We start from the raw sequence: 27,376 nt of genomic DNA on the forward strand, positions 1-27,376 counted from the left end.
AATGTTATGCTAGGTAAAAATATTACATTACAAGGCTTATATTAGATTACCATGTCAGAGTTCAGAACTTTATGATAAAATAGAAACGGCAGGTATGTATCCAGAACTACAGATACGTCTGTGGCACTCAGAACAGGCTACTGTGGTAGGGCTTGTATTCAAAGCCCATCAATGTGGTTTCAGTGAGGACTCTGAAAGTCCTTCTGAGTGGTTACTATAAAGTGCTTACTTGGAGTGTCTATGTATTGCTCAGTGACTGCTCAGGGAAAACTATAGTCACTGTCCTAGGTGTGGTTAACAGTTACAATTTAGGTAGAAATGGCATTAAATCAAAGAGTTTAATATTTAATTTCTACATGGGATTCTTGAATCACTTACAGATGCATTTAGAAAGAAATCTTTGTGAATGCTGCAGATTGTAAGGCCTTCTGCAGGATGATACCATGATCATTTTTCCATATTTACCATAAATGGCAAACAACTATTAGTTTCTATGTTAAAAGATAAGGGCTAATCTTTCAAAGGCTATTTCAGTTCAAAATGAGGAAAATCCTGCTATCCCATCCCTCTAAGTAAAGAGAGATTTGTTTCCTTTCACTGCTTTGGAGTAGCGGAGTCAAAAGTGTCAAGGTCTAGGGATGTTGGGTTACATATGATCAAAATCCAGGTAAGTCGTGTCCTCGGGTACAGGCAGTGAGAAACACGTTTATTTAACTTAAAAGAGAGATGTAAATCATTTGTGTCTAAAATAAGAATTAGGAATGAGTCTATCTTTTGCTAACCATGTAGATTGTTTAGTGAGTGGGGGCTGAACTTTCTGTACCAGGATAATCAAGCTCATGCTGTAGACAAAAGTATAAGGATATTTATCAAATGATCCTTAAAATACTTAGTAAAAAAAAAAATGCTTAACAAGCAGAATCTGAGCTTTTGTAATGAGTTTATCTGGAGCACAGTAGAGCTCCTGGTTGCCAGAAATGGTTATAAAAATGGTAGCATTTATTCTTCCTAACACCCACTCGTCCATCTTGTTCCAAACCTGTACTCAGTGGAATGATCCACTGGGACCTAAAGTGCCTGTGGAAAGAATATATTTTTTTGAGGAATAAGCTCCAAAGAGCAGGGCTATATACCAGAAGAAGCAAAAAACATTAATATTTAAGGGCCTCTACCAGAGCTGGGCATTAAGCTGGCCTCACATGTGTGACTCATTTTAATGAGAACCCAAAAGACAAAACTGTGTAGAAAGTCTTCTAAGCCCAAGTTTTGGCAGTAAGATAATGTCAGAGTGAAATTCCAGAATCTGTGGACAGACTGCTCCAACTGGGAGCTTGACACAAGGATCTCCATATGTAATCCTGTTTTCCTCTCAGGTGCTCACCAACATGGAGAAGATGACTGTAGAACTGGCTAGGGTAATGACATAAAGATTTAGAATATACTTGGGACAAATTCATACCCTACAGAGGGGGAAACAATCCAATTAGACACCATCCATAAAAGTATTTCAGCACTTGATACTTAAAAGTAAATTATTACTGAAAATAAACAGCAAATGTTTGTTGAGCCATGTGGTTCTGACCACAATTCTCTGCCCTGTATGGCCCAGGTTTGTTTGGATTCTCATGGATAGTATGAGCCAGAGCCAGCCTTTTGATGCCTAGTCCTGTGTTCTTTTCACTTGAATATTCTGCCTGAGGAATCACTTGACTGATTGACCAGTTGGAGAATGTAGTCAGTCAATTTAGGGAAGAATGGGTGGATTCTTTAAACAAGAATCTTAATTCATTCCTTAAAATGGATTGGGCTCAAATTACTAAAAAATCTATCCCCTTCTAGGTGATTAAAATGTAATGAGAGAAAATGCTCAGGTGGGCTTTTAAAGTACTTGTGACTATGTTATGTCAAACAACTTATCAAACAATTTAAACCCACAGATTTCTCTAACATGGGACTGAAATTTAGAGTGTTCCTTTGGTAATTTCTCCCATGCAGCATTATGTTAATCTACTAGCCTTACATGTGAAATACATTTCTTTTAAATGGGACTGTTTTTAATTTGCTATATCCAATTTAATGATGATGAGGCAATTCTGTAATTATGCTATCAAAGTAGCATGCTTCCAGGTTTCTGACAATGACTATTCATTTATCAATTCCAATATATATTTAATGAGAACATACCAAGTGTTTTCTGGGTATTGAGAATAAGTGAAAAATTAAAGTACTATCTTTCATACTTTCTGGAAACTTCCTTTTTAGACAGTGAGACAAAAAACAAGAAGATAAATCTGTTATAGTTTTAGATATGTTAAAGTCATAAAGAAAAAATTGAATAAAATAGGCACTACTGATTACTTGGTAGGGCAGAAGGGGAGTGAGTAAATTAATGACAGCACCTTTGGGGAGATGGAATTGTAGAAGGAACCTGACTGGATGCAGTAAAGAGCTAGATGAGTAATGTTTCAAGTGATGGAAACAGTTCAAGGAAGGAGGGAGGAGAATTTGGGCTAAGAAGAAGCTATGATGACAAGACATAAAGCTGGATAGCTGAGAAATGCAAGCTCATATTGTCCATGTACAGATTTGCCCTAGATAAGAAAAATTGAAGCATATAGTTTAGAAAAGTGATTTTTACCTTCTATGTAGAAAATGGGTTGCAAGGGAACAATGAAGGCCTGGGGGACATCCAATGATGTCCAGTGAAGTTGAGGGAGATGGTTAGTGGTGGTGGTTTGTGAGGATTCTCTAGAGATCTGGGTTAACATCACACCTATGGACATACATACAAATACACATATAGACAAACACATATACATTATATATATTCATGCATGTGTATACACACACACACACACACAAACACTCAGAGTAATGGATAAGTAATAGGTAAATAATGTTTCAAGTGATGGAAACAGGTCAAGAATGAAAGCAGGAATACTGAATAACACACACTATTTCCCCTCCAATCTGGATCTACTTTGTTGTTTGGTTGTTATCTCTTAGAAGCCTGTTCTTTTGTAATGAGAGGCAGAAAGGAAGTAGACCCAGATAGGAGGGGAAGTAGCAAAACACACACACACACACACACACACACACACACACAGAGAGAGAGAGAGAGAGAGAGAGAGAGAGAGAGAGAGAGAGAGAGAGAGAGAGGTGGAGAATACTTCAGAGACGCCAAGGAATGGTGCAGTAGTTGGATTTAGGGTAGACCCATTGTTGTTTTTATTTTTCTATTCTATTGTTGATGATAAACACCATGAACATTTGAGGTAAGAATTAGTTAGGATATGATACAATGTATATCTTAGAGAGAAATGCTTTGGTAAGCTCTTTGGATAGGAAATTGGATATAGTCTGGAGAAACTCTCATTAAAATTTACCATGGCACCTTGGGTGCGAACTCAGCAGCCAATTCCTCAGTCCCCAGGGTAAGGTCCACTCCCTGTCACTCTAGCATGATCAGGATCTTAGGATCCCAGGATCCCAGGAGCTTGGTCATACCAGGATCTCAGGATCTTAGAGGCAGCTTGACTCCCAGGAACTCTAACATAGCCAGACTCTCAGAATCAAAGGATCCTGGAATCACAGGATCACAGAGAGCTAGAGTCTGAGGAGTTCTGACTCAACCAGGATTACAGGAAGGACAGGCTCCAGTCAGATATTGTGAGGGCAGAGAGCACTGGAGACAATCAGATGGCAGGAGGAAAGCATGAGAACAGAAGCAATAGAAACCAAGGTTATTTGGCATCATCAGAACCCAATTCCCCCACCATAGCAAGTCCTGGATACATCATCACACCAGAAAAGCAAGATTCGGATCTAAGGTCACTTCTCATGACAATGATGGAGGACTTTAAGAATAACATAAATAACTGCCTTAAAGAAATACAGGAGAACACAGGTAAACAGGTAGAAGCCCTTAAAGAGGAAACACAAAAATCCCTTAAGGAATTACAGGAAAAAACAACCAAACAGACGAAGGAAATGAACAAAGCCATCCAAGATCTAAAAATGGAAATGGAAACAATAAAGAAATCATAAAGGGAGACAACACTACCTAGGAAAGAGATCAGGAGTCATAGATGCAAGCATCACCAACAGAATATAAGAGATAGAAGATAGAATCTCAGGTGCAGAAGATACCTTAGGGAACATTGACACAACAATGAAAGAAAATGCAAAATGCAAAAAGCTCCTAATCCTAAAACATCCAAGAAATCAAGGACACAATGAGAAGACCAAACCTAAGAATAATAGGTATAAAAGAGAGTGAAGACTCCCAACTTAAAGGGCCAATAAATATCTTCAACAAAATTATAGAAGAAAACTTCCCTAACCTACAGAGATGCCCATGAACATACAAGAAATACAAATAGGCTGGACCAGAAAAGAAATTCCTACTGTCACATAATAACACCAAATACCTGAAATAAAAAAAGAATATTAAAAGCAGTAAGGGAAAAAGGTCAAGTAACATATAAAGGCAGACCTATCAGAATTACACCAGAATTTTCACCATAGACTATGAAAGCTAGATGACCTAGGACAGATGTTAATACAGACCCTAAGAGAATACAAATACCATACCCAGCAAAACTCTCAATTACCATAGATGGAGAAGACAAGAGATTCCATGGCAAAATCAAATTTACACAATATCTTTCCACAAATCCATCCCTACAAAGAATAATAGATAGAAAACACAAACACAAGGAGGGAAACTTCTTCCTAAAAAAAGCAAGAGGGTACTCTTTCAACAAATTCAAAAGAAGATAGGCACACAAACATAATGCCACATCTAACAACAAAAATATCAGGAAGCAAAAATCACTTTTCCTTAATATCTCTTAACATCAATGAATTAAATTCCTGATAAAAAAGACATAGATTAACACACTGGATATGTAAACTGGACCCAGCATTTTGCTGCATACAGGAAACACACCTCAGTAACAAAGACAGAAACTACCTCAGAGTAAAAGCTTGGAATACAATTTTCCAAGCAAATGGTCCCAAGAAACCAGCTGGAGAAGCCATTCTAATATCCAATAAAATCGACTTTCAACCTATAGTTATCAAAAATGATAAGGAAGGATACTTCATACTGGACAAAGGAAAAATCTACCAAGATGAACTCTCAATTCTGAACAGCTATGCTCCAAATGTAAGGACAACCACATTCTTAAAAGAAACTTTACTAAAGTTCAAAGCACACATCACACCCCACACAATAATAGTAGAAGACTTTAGAAGGAGTTAGAGAAAGGACAAATGGAGCTGAGGGGTTTGCAGCCCCTTAGGTCGAACAACAATATGAACTAACTAGTACCCTCAGAGCTCCCAGGATCTCAAACACCAACCAAGAACTGCACATGGAGGGGTCTGATTGTTCTGGCAGCATGTGTATAGTAGAGGATTGCAATTTGATCATCAATAGGAGGAGAGGAGCTCAGCCCTGTGAAGGTTCTGTGCCCCAGTGTAGGGGAATGCCAGGGCCAATAAGTGGGAGAGCGTGGGGTGGCAGGCATGGGGAGGGGGGAGGCAACAGGGGGTTGTTTTGTTGTTTTTGTTTGTTTCTTTGTTTTTTGGAGGGGAAACTGGGAAAAGAGAAATTTACATGTAAATAAAGAAAATATCTAATAAAAACAATAGTAGGAGACTTTAACACCCCACTCTCAGCAATGAACAGATCATGGAAACAGAAACTAAACAGAGACACAGTGAAACTCACAGAACTTATGAACCAAATGGATATAACAGATATTTATAGAACATTTCATCCTAAAGCAAAAGAATATAATTTCTTCTCAGCACCTCATGGTACCTTCTCCAAAATTGACCATATAACTTACTACAAAACAAGCCTTAACAAATAGAAGAAGATTAAAATAATCCCATGCACCCTATCAAATCACCATGTACTAAGGCTGGTATTAAATTCCAACAAAAACAATGGAAAACACACATACACATGAAAACTGGACAATGCTTTACTCAATGATAACTTGGTCAAGGAAGAAATAAAGAAAGAAATTAATTAGAATTTAATGAAAATGAAGACACATCATAAAAAACTTATGGAACACAATGAAAGCAGTCCTAAGAGGAAAATTCATAGCGCTAAGTGCCTCCAAAAAAAAAAACTGGAGAGAGCTTACACCAGCAACCTGACATCACACCCGAAAGCTATAGAACAAAAAGAAGCAAATACACCCAAGAGGAGTGGACAGCAAAAAATAATCAAACTCAGGACTGAAATCAACCAAATGGAAACAAAAAGAACCATACAAATAATCAACAATACCAGGAGCTGGTTCCTTGAGAAAATCAACATGATAGATAAACCCTTAGCCAGACTAGCCAGAGGGGACAGAGACAGTATCCAAATTAATAAAATCAGAAATGAAAATGGAGACATAACAACAGAAACCATGGAAATTTAAAAACTCATCAGATCCTACTACAAAAGTTTATACTCAATTAAATTTGAAAATCTGGATGAAATGGACAATTTTTCTAGACACATACAAGGTGCCAAAATTAAAACAGGATCAGATAAACCATCTAAACAGTTCCATAACACCTAAAGAAAAAGAAGCAGTCATTAATAGTCTCCCAATCAAAAAAAGCCCAGGACTAGATGGGTTTAGTGCAGAATTCTTTCAGACCTTTAAAGAAGACCTAATAGTAATATTTTTCAAACTATTCCACAAAATAGAAACAGAAGGTACACTATCCAATTCATTCTAAGAAGCCACAGTTATGCTTATACCTAAACCACACAAAGACCAAAGAAAGAAAGAGAACTTCAGACCAATCTCCCTTAAGAACATTGATGGAAAAATACTCAATAAAATTCTTATCAACTGAATCCAAGGACACATTAAAATGATCATTCACCACCATCAAGTAGGCATCATCTCAGCAATGCAGGGATGGTTCAATATAAGGAAATTCATCAACATAATCCACTACACACACAAAGTCAAAGGAAGAAAAAACATGATCATTTCATTAGATGCTGAAAAAGCATTTGAGAATACTCAGCATCCCTTCATGTTAAAAGTCTTGGAAAGATCAGGAATTCAAGGCCCATACCTAAACATAGTAAAAGCAATATACAGCAAACCAGTAGCCAACATCAAACTGAATGGAGAGAAACTTGAAACATTCCTACTAAAATCAGGGACTAGACAGTCTGCCTACTCACTCCCTATCTGTTCAACATATTACTTGAAATTCTAGCTAGGGAAATTTGACAATAAAAGAAGGAAGGTCAAAGGGATACAAATTGAAAAGAAGTCAAAGTATCACTATTTGCAGATGATATGATCATATACATAGGTGACCCCCCCAAATTCCACTAGAGAACTCCTAAACTGGATAAATAACTTCAGCAAAGTGGCTGGATATAAAATCAACTCAAACAAATCAGTAGCTGTCCTCTACTCAAAGGATAAACAGGCTGAGAAAGAAATTAGGAAAATGAAACCCTTCACAATAGTCACAAATAATATTACATACATTGGTGTGACTCTAATCAAGCAAGTAAAAAATCTTATGATAAGAGCTTCAAGTCTCTGAAGAAAGAAATTGAAGTAGATCTCAGAAGATGGAAAGATCTCCCATGATCATGGATTGGCAGGATTAATATAGTAAAAAATGGTCATCTTGCCAAAAGCAATCTACAGAGTCAATGCAATCCCCATTAAAATTCCAACTCAATTCTTCACAGACTTGAAAAGAGCAATTTGCGAATTCATTTGGAATAACAAAAAGCCTAGGATAGTGAAAACTATTCTCAACAATAAAAGAACCTCTGGTGGAATCACCATCCCTGACCTCAAGCTGTATTACAGAGCAATGGTAATAAAAACTACATGGCATTGGTACAGAGACAGGCAGGAAGATCACTGGAATAGAATTGAAGACCCAGAAATAAACCCAAACACATATGGTTACTTGATCTTTGACAAAGGAGCTAAAACCATCTAGTGGAAAAAAGACAGCATTTTTAACAAATGGTGCTGGTTCAACTGGTGATCAGCATGTAGAAGAATGCAAATCGACCCATTCTTATCTCCATGTAGGAAACTCAAGTCCAAGTGGATCAAGGATCTCCACATAAAACGAGATACGCTGAAACTTATAGAAGAGAAAGTGGGGAAGAACCTCAAACATATGGGTACAGGGGCTTGTGGAATAAGATCAAGAATCAACAAATGGGACCTCATGAAATTGCCAAGCTTCTGTAAGGCAAAGGACACTGTTAATAAGAGGCAACCAACAGATTAGGAAAAGATCTTTACCAATTTTACAACCAATAGAGGGCTAGTATCCAATATATACAAAGAACTCAAGAAGTTAGACTCCAGAGAACCAAATAACTCCATTAAAAATGGTTGCAGAACTAAACAAAGAATTTTAAACTGAAGAATACTGAATTGTCAAGAAGCACCTAAAGAAATGTTCAACATTCTTAGTCATCAGGAAAATGCAAATCAAAACAACCCTGAGATTCTACCTCATACCAGTCAGAATAGATAAAATAAAAAACTCAAGGGACAGCAGATGCTGACAAGGATGTAGAGAAAGAGGAACACTCCTCCATTGCTGGTGGGAATGCAAGCTAATACAATCCCTCTGGAAATAAGTTTAATGGATCCTCAGAAAATTGGACATAGTATTAACTGAGGGCACAGCTATACCATTCCTGGGCATATACCCAGAAGATGCTCCAACATGTAATATGGATGCATGCTCCACTATGTTCATAGCAGCCTTATTTATAATAGCCAGGAGCTGGAAAGAACACAGATGTCCTTCAACAGAAGAATGGATACAGAAAATGTGGTACATTTACACAATGTAATACTACTCAGCTATTAAAAAGGATGAATTCATGAAATTCTTAGGCAAATGGATAGAATTAGAAAATATCATCCTGAGTGAGGTAATCCAATCACAAAATGAAACACATGGTATGCACTCACTGATAAGTGGATACTAGCCCAAAAGTTCCAAATAACCAGGATACAATTCAGAGACCACATGAAGCTCAATAAGAAGGAAGACCAAAGTGCTTTGGTCCTTCTTATAAGGAGAACAAAATACTCTCAGGGGCAAATATGGAGATAACTGTAGAGCAGAGACTAAAGGAAAGGCCACCCAGAGACTGTCCCACTTGGGGATTCATCCCATATACAATCACCAAGCCCAGACACTATTGTGAATGCCAAGAAGTGCATGCTAAAGGAGCCTGAGATGACTGTCTCCTGAGTGGCCCTACCAGAGCCTTAAAAATACAGAGGCAGATGTTAGCAGCCAACCATTGGACTGAGCATGGGGTCCCTAATAGAGGAGGTAGAGAAGGGACTGAAGGAGTTGAAGGAGTTTGCAACCTCATAGGAAGAACAACAATATCAACCAACCAGACTCTCCCCCCGCACCCCCCCCCCAGAACTCCCAGGGACTAAAACATCAACAAAGGACTACACATGGCTCTAGCTGCATATGTAGCAGAGGGTGGCCTTGTCATGCACCAATGGATGGAGAGGTCCTTGGTCCTATGAAGGCTTGATAGATGCCCTAAAGTAGGGGAATAGAGGGTGGGGAGGTGCGAGTGGGTCGGTGGGTAGAGGCACACCCTCTTAGAAGCAGGGGGAGAGAGGACATGATAGGGTGTTTCTGGAAGGGAGGGAAACTGGGAAAGTGGATGACATTTGAAGTGTAAATAAAGAAAATATCCAATAAAAAATTATCATGGCAAATTACAATTGGAGTGTGCCTATTAATTGTTTTACTTTTTGCTACGCAGTCCTTAAGTTTGAGGACAAAGAAAACAGTGGCTGTGGTTCTAGAGAAGATGAACTGTAACTTTCATGAGTTCTCATACTTTATCTGCCCCAGCCTCATACTTTATATAGCTTTCAGTGTTCCAGCCCATGAAATATTATCTTCTTCATCATCTGAAGAATTTATAGTCCCTCAGTGAAGATGTTAACCCTGATTGTAACTAATCACTGCTTATAAATATAATTGAATTGTGAACTCTAGGCTAAAAACAAGAATGAAGGCTTTAGCCATCCTTTTAATAGTAGCTCAGATATCCATTGGCAATGAAATGTATTTTCTCTAAAAACAGAAGATGGGATTAAAACATACTCTTAGACCCAGTCCATGAGATGGACTTCTTTGGTGATCACAAACCAGAGACTAGTTAGTTTAAAACAAAATACTACTGGTCTTTAAAAAATATCAATAAAATGCCTCCTAATGTTATTCTGCTATTCTTGTAGATTGATAATCTTATTCACCCACCATCAGAGAAGCTCCCTCCTGTAGCAGATAGGAACAAATAGAGATACCTACAGCCAGATAGTGTAAGACACACACACACACATGCACACACACACACACAGGGAGAGAGAGGGGGGGGGACAGAGACAGAGACAGAGAGACAGATACAGACAGAAACAGATTGGCAGAGACAGAGAGACAGAGACAGAGACAGAAACATAGATCTTGGAACACTGAACTCAAAATCCTTTTATGTCTTCATGAGATTCCTGCCCTCAGAGCTCAGGGAACCCCAGTGGAGGAAGAGGAGGAGGAAGAAAAGGAGGAGGAGGAGGAGGAGGCAGAAAAAGTGTCAGAGCCAAGAGGATGAGGGCACAGGAGAACAATGCCCTTTAAATCAACCAAGCAAAGGTCATATGAATTCACAGAGACTGGTGCAGCACACATAGGACCTGCCTAGGTCTGTCTCAGGTCCTCTGCATATTCATTATGGCTTCTCGTTAGTGTTTTTTTTTTTTTATTAGATGTTTTCTTTATTAACAATATCTCCTTTCCCAGGTTTCCCTCCAAAAAGAAAAAAGAAAAGAAAAAGAAATAAAATAAAAAAACAAGAACTAAAACAAAACCCTGTTCCCTCCCCTCTCCCCCTGCTCACTACCCCACCCCATCTAGTTAGTGTTTTAATGGGACTCCTGAGTGCATAATGAATTAGTCTCTGATTCTCATTTCCTTCTTGGTTTGTCTTTTCTAATTTTGATGTGATCATTTTTTTTGTTGTTTTGCTGTTATCTCTTAGAAGCCTGTTCTTGTCTAATGAGAGACAGAAAGGGAGTGGATCCGGATGGTAGGGGAAGTAGGGAGGAACTGAAAGTAGTAGAGAGGGAGACTTTAATCAGGATATAGTGTATGAGAAAAGAATCTATTTTCAGTAGAAAGGTTTAAAAAAAAAGAATTTCATGCTAATAATAACAACAAAAGCTAATTATAAAACAAACAAATTTACTCTTTAGTGGAAACTATGTTTCTAGTTTTCCCATGCTAACTTGGAGGTTCAGTGATATGTGATTATATAACTTTTTAAAACAAGAAATAAAGATATTGATATGACATAATTCTTTTGTTCCCCCTGGAAGTATATGAAACATGGACTTCTAAGAATAATTTTGTCATAAGGACCAAATAATACTATGATGTATAGACGACTGGATGACTTCTGGTTCAAGGGTCATTTTTCTTACCAGTGTGGGATAGTCTAGACATCTCAGAATGCTGAAATCCTAGTGAATTACTTGATCAAGTCTTTAGTGAATGAGTAAAAATATTGTTATGTTTATGTAATGATTTTTAATAATTTAAAGGGCAGCAACCTTGGGCAAGACTTAATCTTCTTACTTGACCCTAAAATCATTAGTAGAAACTAAGATTGGCTTTAAGCTGCTGGTCCAATTTTATTTTTTCTTATTTTTCTAAATAGATCACCAGAGCATCAGAATTTATTTCAAAACAAGATGTAAGTTTAAAAAAATGTTGAAATTGATATTCTATATTTTATACTACTAATAAGATGACACAATTCACCCAGTCATATAGATTTCCTCCAATACTGACATTAAATTTCACAGTGAGTCAATTTTAATGCTGTTTATTTTATCAATCTAGTTTGTATTAACTGTTGTTCTATCAAAGTAGGGGCGTTCAATAACAGGGTATTGGATAATGTGATGGTTTTATTTTATAGGAAATGATAAAATCCTGTATAGCATTTGAGTCCATTTTTGAAAACTTCTATATATTCATGTTATTTCTCATTAATTGCTGATCAAAATTAACCTATAGGCAAAATTCTACCTATAGGTATTTGTGTAACACACACACAAATGCACAAACATACACACACACACACAGGCACACACACATACATACACACAAATTTTCATTAGAGGAGAAATTGCTAAAGTAGGTATAACTTGTTCAGAACAGTTGCCATGATCTCTGGTGAATGTTGTTTCTTATATGAAAATTGTGCTAATGGAACAGCCACTGGAGTCTTTCTTTTTTTTTTTCTTTTTCAGAATAAAATAACCTTGTTATGATTGTGAATCTAATATTATGAAACACAAGACAGAAAAACTTTTAGCTATACAATCCCCTTCATATTGTATCTTCTTTCCCAATGGCTAAGCCATAGTGAAATTTTACATAGTAAACAGCAAGACATTTCATCCCTACATATATATATATATATAATATTTTATATATTATATTTTATATATTATATTTATATTATATTTATATATATATTATATATTATATATTATATTTTATATAATATATATATACCTAAATAGTTTGCTAAGTGATTACCAACCTGAATTATTTGGTCCTCATCTTTATCAGGTTTGTCAGGTTATATAACAGATTCTGGAATGTAAAACTTCCACAGTCTATAATAAAAGCCATTGGTGGAGGGAGCATGACTGACTTTACTTCCTCAATCGCAAAATATTAGTGCCTTACTTTGTCTTCATTTAAATTTCTACTATATGATGGAATTCTAAAAAGAATCACAATATAACAGTTTTTGTTATGCAGAGACTTCATTATAATTTTATGAAACTTTACACAATTTGCCATTACTGTGGCATACAAAATAAATTAAGAAACTATATAGTACTATTATTTGTACATTGTAAACTTAACTGATTGAAAATGAACAACTGTAGATTAAAACCAGAACATGAATATTAATCAGGGAATATTTCTGAAACTATAATTTACCAGGTCATAAACTGACACAAAAGTGAAAATTACCAAAATAGGACCCGATGCTTCCAGTATAATGATGTTAACAACATTCAGCTAGTGCATTAATAACTACTTACTGAATGTCAACTGGGACATAATTTAGCATCAGGATTCTGAGAATCTAATCATATACATTAAGGTGTTTAAAAATGTAATTAAGGAAACATTAAATAAACAGAAGGGCCATGTTTGCATAATGAGTCTTATTTCGTTTATTTCTGAGATTACAATATAATTATATCATTTGCCTGTCCTTTTCCATCTCTAGACCCTTGCCATATTGCTCTCCATGCTCCTTTCTTTCCAATGAATAGATGACCTTCTTTTTATTAATTGTTGTTCTATGCATATATCTCTCTCTATCTATGTATATATATATATATATGTATATGTATATATACATATATATTCCCCAAAGTATAAATAGACCCTGCACACTCTGAGGATTGCCATTTGTATGTATATTTTCAGAAATGACCCTTTAGGATGAGACTTCAACCATACACAAAGAGCCTTTTTATTTTTATTTTTCTTATATTATTTGTGTGTTTTGGGGAGGCATCAGGTCAGACTCAGAGCCTTGTGTACAGTGAGTGTTTTACCATGTGAATACATCCACAACCTTGTTTCTATTGAGTTGAGGTAGGGTAGGGTCTTGCTATATTACTGAAACCAGTCATGTAATTATAAACTTCATGCTTTAGCCTTCCAAGTACTGGGATTGCTTTATGTTTTCAACAATGCCTATATACAATAATTTTGAAAATGGGTTGAAGGTAAGGAATCAGTGAGGAATATATCTTAGAAGAGTTTTTCCAAACCAACTAGGAGAAAGGAGGGTGAGGTTTGAGGAATTATGGGCAGCCTTGTTCCAGAGTAGAGTGCACCATATTTCGTTCGCTGCTATTTTCTGGACAGTTCTTAATTGCTCAGCCTCATCTCATGGAATGCTCTCTCATGTGTGATTTTATAAAAATGATATATTTCATATTTTATATTTAGATTACTTTAATATTTAATTTAATATTTACTTTAATATTTAGATCACTACCACATTCTACCCAGTATGTTTCTTTGTGAAGGAGCCCAAGTCTTACTCATTATAGAGACCCTGGCACTTGCTGTGATGTCATTGTACTGTGAGTGACTGTGGTGGTAATGTAGTGGTTTGAATGAGAGGTTTCCCCCTCACAAGTCATAAACATTTCAATACTTGGTCCCTGTTCATGGCTATTTGAAGAGGATTAGGAGTAGGAGGGCATATGTCCTAGGGGCTGGCTTTGATTTTGAAAGAAGCATTACATTTTGAACTAGTTCTCTCTACTTCCTGTTTGTGGATCAAGATGTGAGCTCTCAGTTTCTGCTGCAGTGCCATGCTGGCCTCCTGGTTACTTTGTTCTCCGCTCTGCTGCTGATGAACTCCTGTGTACCTGAAACCACAAAACTCAAAAAAATTAATCACTTTATAAGTTGACTTGTTGTCATGTTGTTTTATCATAACAGGAAAGAAGTAACTAAAACAGTTATCAATTAATAAATAATGCATTAGTCAATATATCCATAAGGGACTAGAAAGAATTTGGATGGAGGAGGTTTAACCCTTTATGATCATTATTTTATTTTTCTCAAGTTGGCTTCTTCAGCATCTCCCATTACTCATATGTAGTACACATTTCACATTCTATATGGCCAGTGTAATATTACTGAAACCCAGATAATCATAAATAAATCAGTGCCACTTTATTAATTTAAGAATTTTTCAATGAAAAGGTATTACACACAAATAGTACACCAACATCCTTGCTCCTTCTCTACGTTTATCACTATGCAGGTGTTAATTGTCTGGTTTGAACAAGTCTGCTATCATTGTATATAAGTCCTATTATGTTCTGCTCATTTTATAGGACATTATGAATACTGAGTAAAAATTTAAAGTCTCTGATTTTAGCTCACAGAATTGGAGAAAATATTTCCCACCTGTATATCTTGAATATAGGGTTAATAATTAGTATAAACAAAATGTTCATTAAAACTCCAATAAAAGAGAGAACAGAGGTAAAGAGTGAAGCTGTAGAAGTAAGCAGAGCTCTAAAATGAGAGCTACAAACGACTGGGAACCGTTTGAAAGGCTTTGATACCCTTAGCCGTCAGAACAATGGAGACTGACAAGACTGTTAAAACTCAGTCTAAGCTCAGTCAAAATGAACATCGTACAAAGTGCAGTAACAACAAATAATGGCTTAATATGGGAAAATGAGAACCCTTACATACTGCTGGTGAGATTGTAACCAACAGTAGTCACATTAGAAATCAGTTTAGAGATCAACAAACAAATGGCAACAAAAATCTAGATCTTCCATATTACCCAGACACACAGTTTTTAAGTATACACTGTAATGAATCCATGTTCAGGGACACTTGTACATCCATGTTCCTTGTAGCATAACTTGCAATAGTTAGAAGTTGGAATCAACCCAGACACCCATCAACTGGTTAGCAGAAAGTGTGCTACATATACATAATAGAATTTCATTTAGCTATGAGAGAGAGAGAGAGAGAGAGAGAGAGAGAGAGAGAGAGAGAGAGAGAGAGAGAGATATTATGGAAAATTTAAATAAATGGATGGAACTTGGATATATTATACTAAGAGAAGTAACTCAGAAATAGAAGTATAAACACATATGTTTTGTTTCATAAGCAGATCCTAACTTGAATTCTTCAGTTTTATGTGTTTAACTTGAAGGTAGAAAACTAGATATGAGACTCTGTGTGTGTGTGTGTGTGTGTGTGTGTGTGTCTGTGTGTGTGTGTGTATGTGTGTGTGTGTGTGCTCGCATGCACATTGGGAGTATCCCTGAAGGAAAGAGGAATAGTAACATCTGTAAAATAAGGGCAATTGGGAAATAGGAAAATGAGGGAATGGGGAAAGGGCCAATCAAAACAAAGAGATTATGAAAAAAAAAAAAGACTATTAAACCCTTACTATCTTGTAACCTAATTAAAAGACACATTTGAAGGCAGATATTTTCAAAGCTAGATAATGAAGGTTGTAAAGATAATGGGTCACTAAATAAAAATCCCAGTGCCAGATGTGGGATACTGCTGTAGGAACTGTTGCCCAGGGAGACACTAGAGTACTCCAAAATAATAAGGACTTTTGTGAGTCTTCTTGGCTACCAACTAGAACTAGTTGTAAGACCCTGTTGCTGATGTCACAACCTTTCTTGGATGCAAGAGCTAGAGAAATTAAGCAGGCCCTGAACCAGAAGCTTCCATCCTGGTGGCTAGATTTCAGAGTTAGATAGTACTCTGCAGGCTGCTGGAGAATGAGGTATTAGCATAGATGGCTCTTTCAGCTTTGAAGTCTATGAATTAACATAATAACCTGATAGAAAGGATATAGTCATTGGTACAATAGTAACAAAAGTATCAGGGGTAACCAAATGCTCCCAGGTTGAATTTGTGGCCTACTCAGAAAGAGAGAATCCATGCCTCGTACTGCCATCCTGGTCCAAAACTCATAACTGAAGAGAGTCTTCTCAGCTCTAAGGAGAACTCAGTACTGCTACTTGGCTGAACTGACATAGCCTCAAACCACCTTTTAAAAAGTCCACTCTTAGCCTTAACCAGAGAGGCCCCATCCTTGCAGTGAATAGAAGTGAAGACAAAAAGCAATGCCTGCACCATATCCTGAGACGAAAGGGCAGTTTAAGGGATCATCCTTATATAAGATGTTTCTTTCACAGCCTTAAGGTGCAGGAAACATGGCAGAAGAGGTAGCAGAAGAATGTATGAGCTAGAAGCCAAGGGCCAGGTTGTGGAAGGACATTGTCCAAGCATATGACAAAGTTGTGGCAATTATGAACTGACAGCAGCTGGCACTGTATGCCTACTGGCCCTGTGTCTATTTTGTACTCTACACAGTCAGCTATACACAGAGACGGGGCCCATGGGCCCCTACCATTTACAGATGATTTCTTAGCAACTAAGATACTAGGAGAAGGGAAGGCACTAAAGCCTTGTTTCAAACTCTGTAAGGCACACACACACAAAATGTAAAGTAATAAATAGGAGAAAGAGACTTAGAAGGAAGAAGCAGGCGGCACTGGGTGGGCGGGGCATGAAACGATGGAGAAAGAGTAAGCAGAATACATTATCCACATGGATGACGTTGTCAAAGGACAGCATGCATTGCACAAAATTGAAGCTCCTGGCCTCAAGAAACTAATTCTTTACTGGGGGATAGGTCATTACAGTAAAATCTAGTAACTGTTGCATGAGAAACGTGCACAGAAAGCTGAAAATAATTACTATAGTTTGCCTGATAACATAGTAGGAATCAGTGAAGACTAGTACCACTTTGAAGAAGAACATATGACCTGGGTCTGTCAAATCTCCCTCTATCTCTCTGTGTATCTCTTTTTTCCTCTCTTACACTTTCTTTCTACACACACACACATACACACACACACACACACGCACACGCACACGCACACGCACACGCACACGCACACGCACACGCACACGCACACGCACAGGTTTATTTGCTGTCATGGGAACGGAATCCAGAGCCTTGTATCTGCTAAGAAGGACTCTGTTGATGAACTGCACTTTCAGCTTCCTGAATCTCTGACTTACCAGAGTTAAAGACGATGGAAGAAGAAGACAACTGGAAGAAAGAACTTGAGCAAAGTATGTCCTCAGAGGCTGCAGGACCTCTTTAGAAGACTAAGTTTTGTCTGGCTTAACAGTGGATTTTTTTTTTCTTTTTTGAGGAGGAAGGGGTTTGTTGCTTATTTGGCTTGTGTAGGGTTATGGGGTCATGTGTGTGCTACACCACAGAGCTTGGCTGCTCCTGAAGTTTGACTGCACTTACCCATGCTATTGCAGGGCGGGTGTTGGGCTATAGGGAAGCCCTGGGACACCACTTTGGGAGTGAGGTGCAAGACAGCTGGGGCAGGATAGGGGTCCACGGGCCTGCAAGGAGCTGGGATCCTCTGGTTCTCAGGCTCTCTTGGACAGCCAGGAGCTGCTGAGAATGGAGTAGGGGCCTGCGGGCTGGATCTAGCCTAGGGTTGGGGAAAAAGGGGGGGGGGAGCTCCAGCTGGTCCCTCAGGGAGAGTCCTTGACTTGATGGTAGCGGTGGGTGTGGCTTGGTGGCGCTGTGACTGGGAGCACAGTGAGGCCTTCTACCAGAGATTAGACTGTGGCCCTATAGGATCCCAATGAAAAGAGGCAGTCCATAGTTTTAAGGCATTTATTGTCATGACAGAAAGTGAATGAGTGAAACCATAGTCCACTTCTCAGTGCAGGCCTGAGGTTAAATAGCTTTTGCAGGGAGGAGTGTCTGGGAAGGAGAGTTTATTAGCTAAGTCCTCCAGGTCTCTAGCTACCTCATTAAAATGGAGATCTGTCTTGACAATAGGTCCTGCCCTCGAAGGGCAAAAATCTACAGGGAGCTGGAGCTAGTGACAGGGGCCTGGTGCCCAGCAACCAGTCGAAGTGCCTACCTTCCATTCAGGATCACCAGGTTTTCAAGTCTTAGCTCAAGCAGGAGCAAGGTTTACCTTTAATGGTCCCACAGGCTTACACTTCTATATTGATGTTAACGAAGTCAGGGATGCAGCTTACTGGCTTGCTTCCCATGGCTTGCTCAGCCACTTTCTTTCTTTCTTTCTTTCTTTTTTCCTTCCTTCCTTCCTTTCTTTCTTTCTTTCTTTCTTTCTTTCTTTCTTCCTTCCTTTCTTTCTTTCTCTCTCTTTCTCTCTTTCTTTCTTTCTTTCTTTCTTTCTTTCTTTCTTTCTTTCTTTCTTTCTTTCTTTCTACTATTTACTCTTTTTTAAAGTCTAGAATTTATCCCCCTCCTGATCCACCCTCTGACTGTTGCACATCTCATACTTTCTCCCCCCATCTCCATGTGGATGTCCCCATCCCCCACGCACCACCCCATCATACCTCCCCACTCCCTGGGTCCTCCAGTCTCATGAGGGTTAGGTGCACCTTCTCTCAGTCCAACCCTGGCAGTCCTCTGCTGTATATGTGTTGGGGGCGTCATATCAGCTGGTGCTTGCTGTTTGGTTGGTGGAATTTAAGAAGAGATAGGGATAAAGTTGAAGAAGGTAATTGAAGCAGCAACTAATGGTGAATGAAAGAATTTAAAGGCCAATATGTGTGTTAACCTTGTGTGCCTACTTTTGTCCATCATACTTTATAGGAAACATTAAAGATTATTATTACATGGTTAGATTTATAGTTCAGGAAACTGCAGAGACACAAGAGTGAAGAACTGAGCAGATATCACAACACTGCAATGCTTCGGAAAGTACAGAGGACAAGGGTAATGTGATAGCAATGCGAATGTGGACAGCCAGTTGAAGACTATTCAGAGCATTAGAAAAGATTATTGGATTTGGGATGGAAGTAAAGGGGATCATGAAAGAGACAAAAACTAGAACTGATGCAGGATTTTTATTTGCTCTTTGTCCTTTAAAGTTCAAGCAAATAAAACCACAGAAATAAAGGATTTAGAACAAACTGTTCCAAAATACGGATGATAATGATTTCAGTTGTAGAGAAAGTGAATTTTTAAATGTTGAATTTCATTTAGGAGTGTGTACATTTTAGAAATAAAACACATTTATTTTCTAGAATTCTGGGGAAAGCTATTTGCTAGGAAAGTCATAAGTATATAGTAGCAGAAAGATAACTCTAGGAGAGGGAATGGAATGAGAATAGCAAGGACAGAAACTTGGGGACTCTATACTTACGGCAGGAGGAGAGAGCTGGATGACAGAGCTATAGGAAGAATGATGACAGAAACATGGGACATTGTGATCTCATGGATTCCAAGAAAGAAAAGGACATGAAAAGAGTAAGAATGACTAGTGATGATGAGTAGTTTTATCACTAAAATTTTAAAATTGCATGCAGGATTTGTCCACAGGTGAGTTTATAATACTAGAAAACAAACAAAACAAAACAAAGAAACAACAATACAACCTTCCAGATTGTAAGGTACATACACATAAATGCATATACACACATAAACATACATACAAACACATATACACCTGCCTAGTAAAAGAATATTGGCAAATCCAACTAGCTAATAAGAAAGATAGAAATTTTAGTATATCATGAAAAATTAACTACAAGAAGGAAATCAGTGCAATTTATAAGTAAAAACCTTCAGATCATTTGACTGATCCATCTGTTTGTCTTTCCTCTTATTTATTTGATTCTATTAATGCTTGGTCCTTTTCCCAATGCTAGGGACACAGCCCTTGTTTTTGGCTAGTGAAGGGGATAGAATTAGACCTATGCAATGTATAACTTGTGTGGAATATAACTTGTATTTCAGTGTTTGTGGGAATGGATAATAACCACTTTAAATTTGCTTAGTAATCTTTTCTTCTAGGAAGAAGGAAAAAAAAAGAGCAAGACAATTTTGTGAAAATCATGAGAATGTATTCTTCGGTTATACAAGCATAAGATTTTATCTTAGAAAAATGGACCACTCATAAAGCTTTGCAGACCTGTCAGCCTGAGAAGTTACATAAAAATGCAGTTTTAAGTAGGAGCATCTTTAAAGGGGTCAAAACCATGTAGAATTGGAGATAGCCAGGTAGAATTGGAGATAGTATTTCTTCCCTGTTACAAATTTAGCTGCAATTGATCTTGTAAATTGTTAATTTTCAGAGGAGCTATGATTATGTTTTGTTCAAATAGTTATAATGGATTTAGAGATAGTATTTTGTAACAGTTTCTTCTGAGATGGAAACATTCCATCCTATAGGAAATCTCTTTGAAGGTAAAGGACTGAAAATAGCTTCAGGAAGTCCCTGAAACTGACTAGACTCTCTAGGTCCCTCCCTTCTAAAGTAAGCAATAAATCTTCCCTGAGCCACTCTTAGAGAAGGTAAGGGGCAAGGAAGACTCTGAGACCCTAACAGCTGCTTGGAAAAAGCAGATACCAGCCTAGCTGCTTGGAAGAGGTTTAGACACTGAGGCACTGGGTGGCTCTCCAATATGTTGAGCTGCATGCAGGCTGTTGCACTGCTCCTGGTTCACAGCTTTGTGAGCTCTTACCCATGCTTGAATGTGCTTTGAGTCATTTGTGCTCCTAGTAATCCCTCACCTATAATTCAGAAAGGAACCCTAACAAATCTCATTGGTTGACCATGTTGGACTTTGGTATTATCTTTACTTTAATTTGTTGAGAGCTCCCTATCTAAGTTCAGTACACACTTGTGTACCCATCTCTTCAGGAAGGTTTATAACACTGTTAGTAATCCTGTGTTAAAAGGTATAGAGGAAACACCCATTTCCTGTAATTAGAGGGAGGATTATGCAAACTAATTGGGCTTTCTGAGTCAAAGCTGTCAGTTACTCACATGTTAATTTGTTTCTCAATGGGTTTAATTAAAATGCATTGTCTTACTGTAGCTTGTTGTGTCCTGTTTGGCTTTTCTCCCTTGAAGGCTTACTCTTTTTTGAAGAGGAAATGGAAAGCGACTGGATAAGGGGGGTGTGGGGCGTGAAGGGAGGGGTATGTGGAAGGGAGCTCAAAGAAGTAAATGTAAGGGAAATGGTAGTTATTGTATGAGAGAAGAATTTATTTTCAATACCACAAACACACACACACACACACACACACATACACACACACACACACACACACACACACACACACACACACACACACACACACCAAACCCCCAAATAAAAACAAACAAACAAAAATCAATCAAACAATCAAACAAACAAACAAAAAACAAAACAAAAAAATTAAACTCTTGGAAATTGAGACAGGCTCACTCCATGACAGGCTTCAAATTGGCAGTTCAGGAGACTAGACCCAAATCTCTGTTTCCAAGAGCTGGGAAAGTCCAGGCAACTTCAGAGGTTGCCCTGCCACCTGGCTTGAAGCAAGGACAATGGGTCAGCAGCAGTTTCCAGACTTTCTCAGTAACAGTTTCCAGACTTTCCAGGCAACGGTTCTGGAATGTCCCTGGAAATAGACCCAACAATAGAGGTTACCTACCCATCCCAGGAGTTCCACTAATGTGCATTAAATCAGGCCTTTGAGCTCACTTTGGCGTCTCCATCTTGGAATAGGAGACCCCAGCATGCTGTACTTCTGCAGAATAAAGCACTCTTTGCTGTTACATACTATTTGAGTCCAGGGTATGATTCTTCAGTGAATCATGGACCTTTACAAATGTACCAAGTATATTTTTAATGTTAGGACAGACATGTAGTAATCCTGGCTAAAAAGGGATTAGCTCTTGGAAGCTGAATATGTGAAGGTCTGGATTCTATAGTGGAATAATCAGACAGATGCCTGGTGATGGGTGCTTGAACTTAATTCTCTGAAGAGTTTTGTGGACTTGATTTTGAGTCTGGTCCTCTATTTTCCACTTCATGCACAAAGAAACTAGAAAGTAACTTTTTCACAAGATCATCTATATTCTCAAACCTTTTGCAGTTGGTTAAACATAGCAATGTGGCACCAGAAAACAGTTTGACCAAGGAACCAGTCTGGAGCAAGATGCAGTCCAGACATATCCAAACCCCAAAAATCTCATCCTGAGACTAAAATACATCCAGTAGTATTGTTTCCTCCTTGCTCTGGCCTGGACTTCCCTACACATGTAGCCTTGTGACCCCTAACACCACCACCACTGAGGTAGTCAAGTAGCCTAGTGGCCAGATTACAAGTTTAATGTCCTGTCTTGTTGGGGCCCAAAAGCTCCTGGAATTTCAGTCTCCATCTTGTCCCTGGGTCATCATCTATTAACTAACACTCTTTTGTCTCTTCCACTATCTTCTTTCTGTTCCTGCAATTGACTCAGGGCATTTTATGATAGGGGGCTTTCTGGACACCTTACAATGAGGACATTCCTCTCCTGATTCTTCACAGTGAGGACACTCATTTCTGGACATTTTACAATGTGGACATTCCATTTATGCTGATGTGTAACCAAACAATAATGCAGGTTTGGGCCTGTGCACCTGGGAAAATACCTTTGTGGTCTGGAGTTTTAAATAGTTTCTTTCCCTAGAGAAAATTGAGACTTGATCAAAATATTTTGTCTTGTCACCTTCCTTCTCATCTCCTGCTCCCAAATTTGTCATTGCAGGTCCCTCTTCTCAAGAACCCCATTGTTTAAGTCCTGCAGTTTGGGGTGCTCTCCTTATAGAGACATGTCCACCAAGCACCTGGAACTCCTCTTCATGCTTGGATATCCTAAGGGGGGCAAAGCAGAGCTGGGTAGCATAGTAAATTGATCTTTATTGTGTCCTGGGATTCTTGGGATTTTGGTCTATTATTTCAGTATCTTGTAAAGGCTGGTTAGAAGAAACTGCTTTGGCTTGAAATAAGAGATTTTCCATCAAAGTGATAAACAGTCACCAAGACTATTTAGAGAGTAGGTACATCTTCTGTGAGTGTCTTGAAAGTTACATTAGAGGAGGGTAAAAGCATCTATTTTAGTATGAGATAATTTGGAAAGTTTCATATTGTATATTAAAAGATATACATATTTAAAAAATAACATCATATTATATATGATACATAAAATGAAATATATAGTATAGTTTTGTAATATTCTGATGAGCCTTAGTTATCAGGAACCCCTGAGTGGAGTACATGAAGCTGGAGATCTGGAGATTGATGCAAAAGCAAGAGGAGTTTATTGTTCTAATGAGCTGAGGTCGTCCTGCACCCAAAAGAGATGCAACAACCCCAGGTAGCTCATTGGGCCAGTTTTTATACAGTTTTCAGGGGTAGAATAAAGCAACAGAAACTTGGCATAATATGATTTGTGTAACAGTGTGACTTTTAAACTGATTGGTCCTTAGGGAATGAGGTAGCAAGGTCTTCCCTTGTCTGTGGGCGGCCAACGGTCTCCCCCTCCCCCACCCTGTGGTCTTTCTGAGGAATGTAACCATCTTCTCCCTTCTGGAGGGGAAGGCTGCCTAAATATGCCATGATCTCTCTCTTCCAGTGGAAGGTGGGGGGTTCTGGTGGAATTTTCCAAAGTACCTTGAGCTGACTTTGTCAGTTTCAAGGTCAGAAGAGGCCTGGAAGTGGAATCCTAAATGGTGTGCATATATGTTGCATGATCAAACATGTTTGTTTTTCTTTGTAATGAGCACAAAGTATAGCATGCTCCATAGCTTGAGGAAAATAGAGAGGGAGGGAAAAAGGAAGGAAGAAAGAGGAACGGAGAAGGCATGGCACATCTGAGAACTGTAGAGAACTTAGGAGATTTCTTATATCATAGAACAACTGTTTCTAATCCTAGTGGTAGTTGAGAGTCATGAAACAGTCTTAAATATGATGTTATTTAGATTTTAGAAATAATACAATTTTAAAAAGGCATGGCAAAAGATTCTGACATATGTTATAGCATTTTAAAAGGATAGACAAAATTGGTTCATGGTCTAAGCAAGTAAGGGCAATGAGAATGATGAAAAGTGGACCAGCTACAAATATTTCTGAAGATACTACTAGCATACTACAGCCTGGAGGGAAGGGAAGATATCAATAATAACTCTCATGCTCTGGCTTTGGCTACTGGATAAATTCTGGTATGCTTCTATAAGAGAGGTCTATAGAAGTATAAGTAATTTGATGAATAGAAAATTATATATTCATTTCTGGCAATGAATTATCTATTTAATGGAAAATATTCAGTAAGTATTTTGATATGTTCATCTATAACCCAAAAGAAATATCTGAGTTGAAAGGAAATGGGGAAGTTAATAGGATATACATGTTAATCAAGTGTATATCACTGAAACACTCAAAATGAGTGAGTCTGAAATTGTAGAGGGAAGACATATCATTCTATCTCACCTTTATACATACATGTTCAAAATATACATAAGAGGAAACAATAAAGTGGACAAAGAAGCCTGATATGGGGAGAAGAAGAAAGAGGAAGAGAAAGAGGAGGAGAAAAAGAAGGAGAAGGGGAAGAATGAAAGACGAAGACAAAAAGCAAGAGTTTTATTTTCTAGGGTGTCAGGGTTGATCTTCAATTAGTCCCTCAAGGTTAGTTACTTGAAGGTGAACTCAAATGGCTATTAAAAGCAATTTTTATACTTTTAAGGGGCAGTGGTTACATCAGCAAGGTTACAGTTCAAACTTATTCACTAAGCATACTGACCTTTAAATCTATTGGCTAACAAGCATGCCATGCATGGGAGTTCTACCTGGGACTTTCCAGAAGGTCAGGTGACTATCAGTCAGTAGATTCTGAGAATTTTTTACTCAAGAATATTCCTGTGGGTGGAGAATGGAACTTGGCCTAGCCTTGAACCCAGGTGGGAGGGGGAAGCTGTAAGGATAAAATAACCTGCAACAAAGGGCAATAGCTTGATTTTATTCTCTGCCATGTTAACACTTAGGAGTATTCTTATTCATAAAGTGTGTGTGTGTGTGTGTGTGTGTGTGTGTGTGTGCGCTTACATATATGAACATTGATTATAGATATATATGTTCACCAACAGAAAAATAACAACAACTACAAAACCTAGAAATATAGGATGGGAAAGAGAGAGAGAAAGAGAGAGAGAACCAACATCATCTGAAGTTAGTATCTACTTTAAATTAAGGGCAAACAGGTATTTTTATTTTTCCTACCATCTTGTGTCATTAATCAGACTGGAGGTACTAATGAACATCATAAAGTTGAGAGAGACAGGCTGGGAAGAACTGAAAAGAAAGAGTTAAAATTCTTTGTTAATATTCAGAGAATCATTAAGAACAAACTATAAACATTGAATCAATCAGAAGCAAGATATTAAATTAGTTTGTAGAAAATTATAGTGTTTCCTTACATAAACACTACTCAGGAGATTCAACACCTTCAAAGGCTCTAGGTATAATAATAAAAAAAATTAGAAATCTAGAAATAAAATTAATTCAGAATATATAATATCAACCTGGAAAAAATTAAAAATAATTCTGGAAAATTTAAAGATAATTCTGACTCAAATGAAAATACATTTGATGATTGCAGAACTTAGTGTAACTTCTTTGAGCCAAGTTCTCTTTGTATAGCACAGGCTGACTCTGAACTTTGAGTCCTCATAACATAGTTAACAGTGTGAGCCACAGTGTCCTACCTTTACAGTCTTTACCTTGTTTTTGAGTTAAGATCTTATTGTATAGTCTAGGCTGGTTTTGACTTTCCCATTCTACAGTTTTGGTTTTCTGAGTGCTAGGTATGTAGGAGTGTACTACTATCCCTAGCAAAGATTTTAAATATAATTCCTCTCCCAGTTAATTTGTCATTTTTGCTTACTTCAAGGGAAAACACTCTATGTTTGTTTCTGGTGTTAAGCAGATTTTGAACTTCACATGAAAAAAAAATCCAGGGAATATGAAATGAATTCTTTTTAATTTAAATTCATTAATAGATTTGTGTGGTAGCTGTATTTTCTTACCTTTGCTAGTTCCCTAAAACTACACAGTGAAACCAAGAAGTATGTGAAGGCACATAAGCCATTAATTGTGCTAAGCCTAGACATACTTATGTATTACTTCTTTCAATACCAAAGTTCTTAAGTTGTCTACCAGGAAAAGCTAATCACCAATGAAGTTCTACTTCAATAGCTGGGGAATATTGATTTATATTAACCTCCTATGCTAATTTGGCTACCTCCCAACCATGACCCCAATATATTAGCTTCTTATTATTGATCTGGCTCTTCGGGCTTCAGGTATGTTTCCAAGATCTCTCCTGACCCCTTCTTTACAGGTCCAACTCCTCCATCCTTTTGCCTATCTAACCCCCCCCCTCTTTTCTCCCCCTTGTAGGCAGAAGCTTTTGCCCTATTCTCTTTTGCCCAGTCACTGGGTGATCATCATTTGTTGATAAGGCAGAGTATAAATGGTAAGAATTGTTTACAAAAACTTGAGGCAGGAGATTCTTGGTATAAGGATTACAATGCCATATCCATATTGAAACAAGATATGAGGGCATTTGAATAATACAAGGGAAAACTTAACACAGTGTAGAAAAACATTATGTCTATAAGTGAAACCCTGTAGAAGGATGATAATGAGCATTACTCTACTATTATTAAAGCCTAATAATTACCCTGAGAAACATTCTGACAGAAGAACTCATAGAAAGAGAAAAGCAAACTTTGGATTAATTGCAAACTTTCTGGCAGAAGAATTCATATACTAGAGAAACAAAGACAATGGTTCTGGATTGACCCAAGTACTTATTGAAAAATATACTATAAA

General features: G+C 37.8%; 1 pseudogene; it reads right to left on the minus strand.

The window, feature by feature from the left end:
- Nucleotides 1–19,939, minus strand: part of LOC116104776 — a 24,074-nt pseudogene extending 4,135 nt beyond the window's left edge.
- Nucleotides 19,940–27,376: the final 7,437 nt, after the last annotated feature.

The sequence above is a fragment of the Mastomys coucha genome, unplaced genomic scaffold (genome assembly GCF_008632895.1).
Source record: "Mastomys coucha isolate ucsf_1 unplaced genomic scaffold, UCSF_Mcou_1 pScaffold22, whole genome shotgun sequence".
NCBI lineage: Eukaryota > Metazoa > Chordata > Mammalia > Rodentia > Muridae > Mastomys > Mastomys coucha.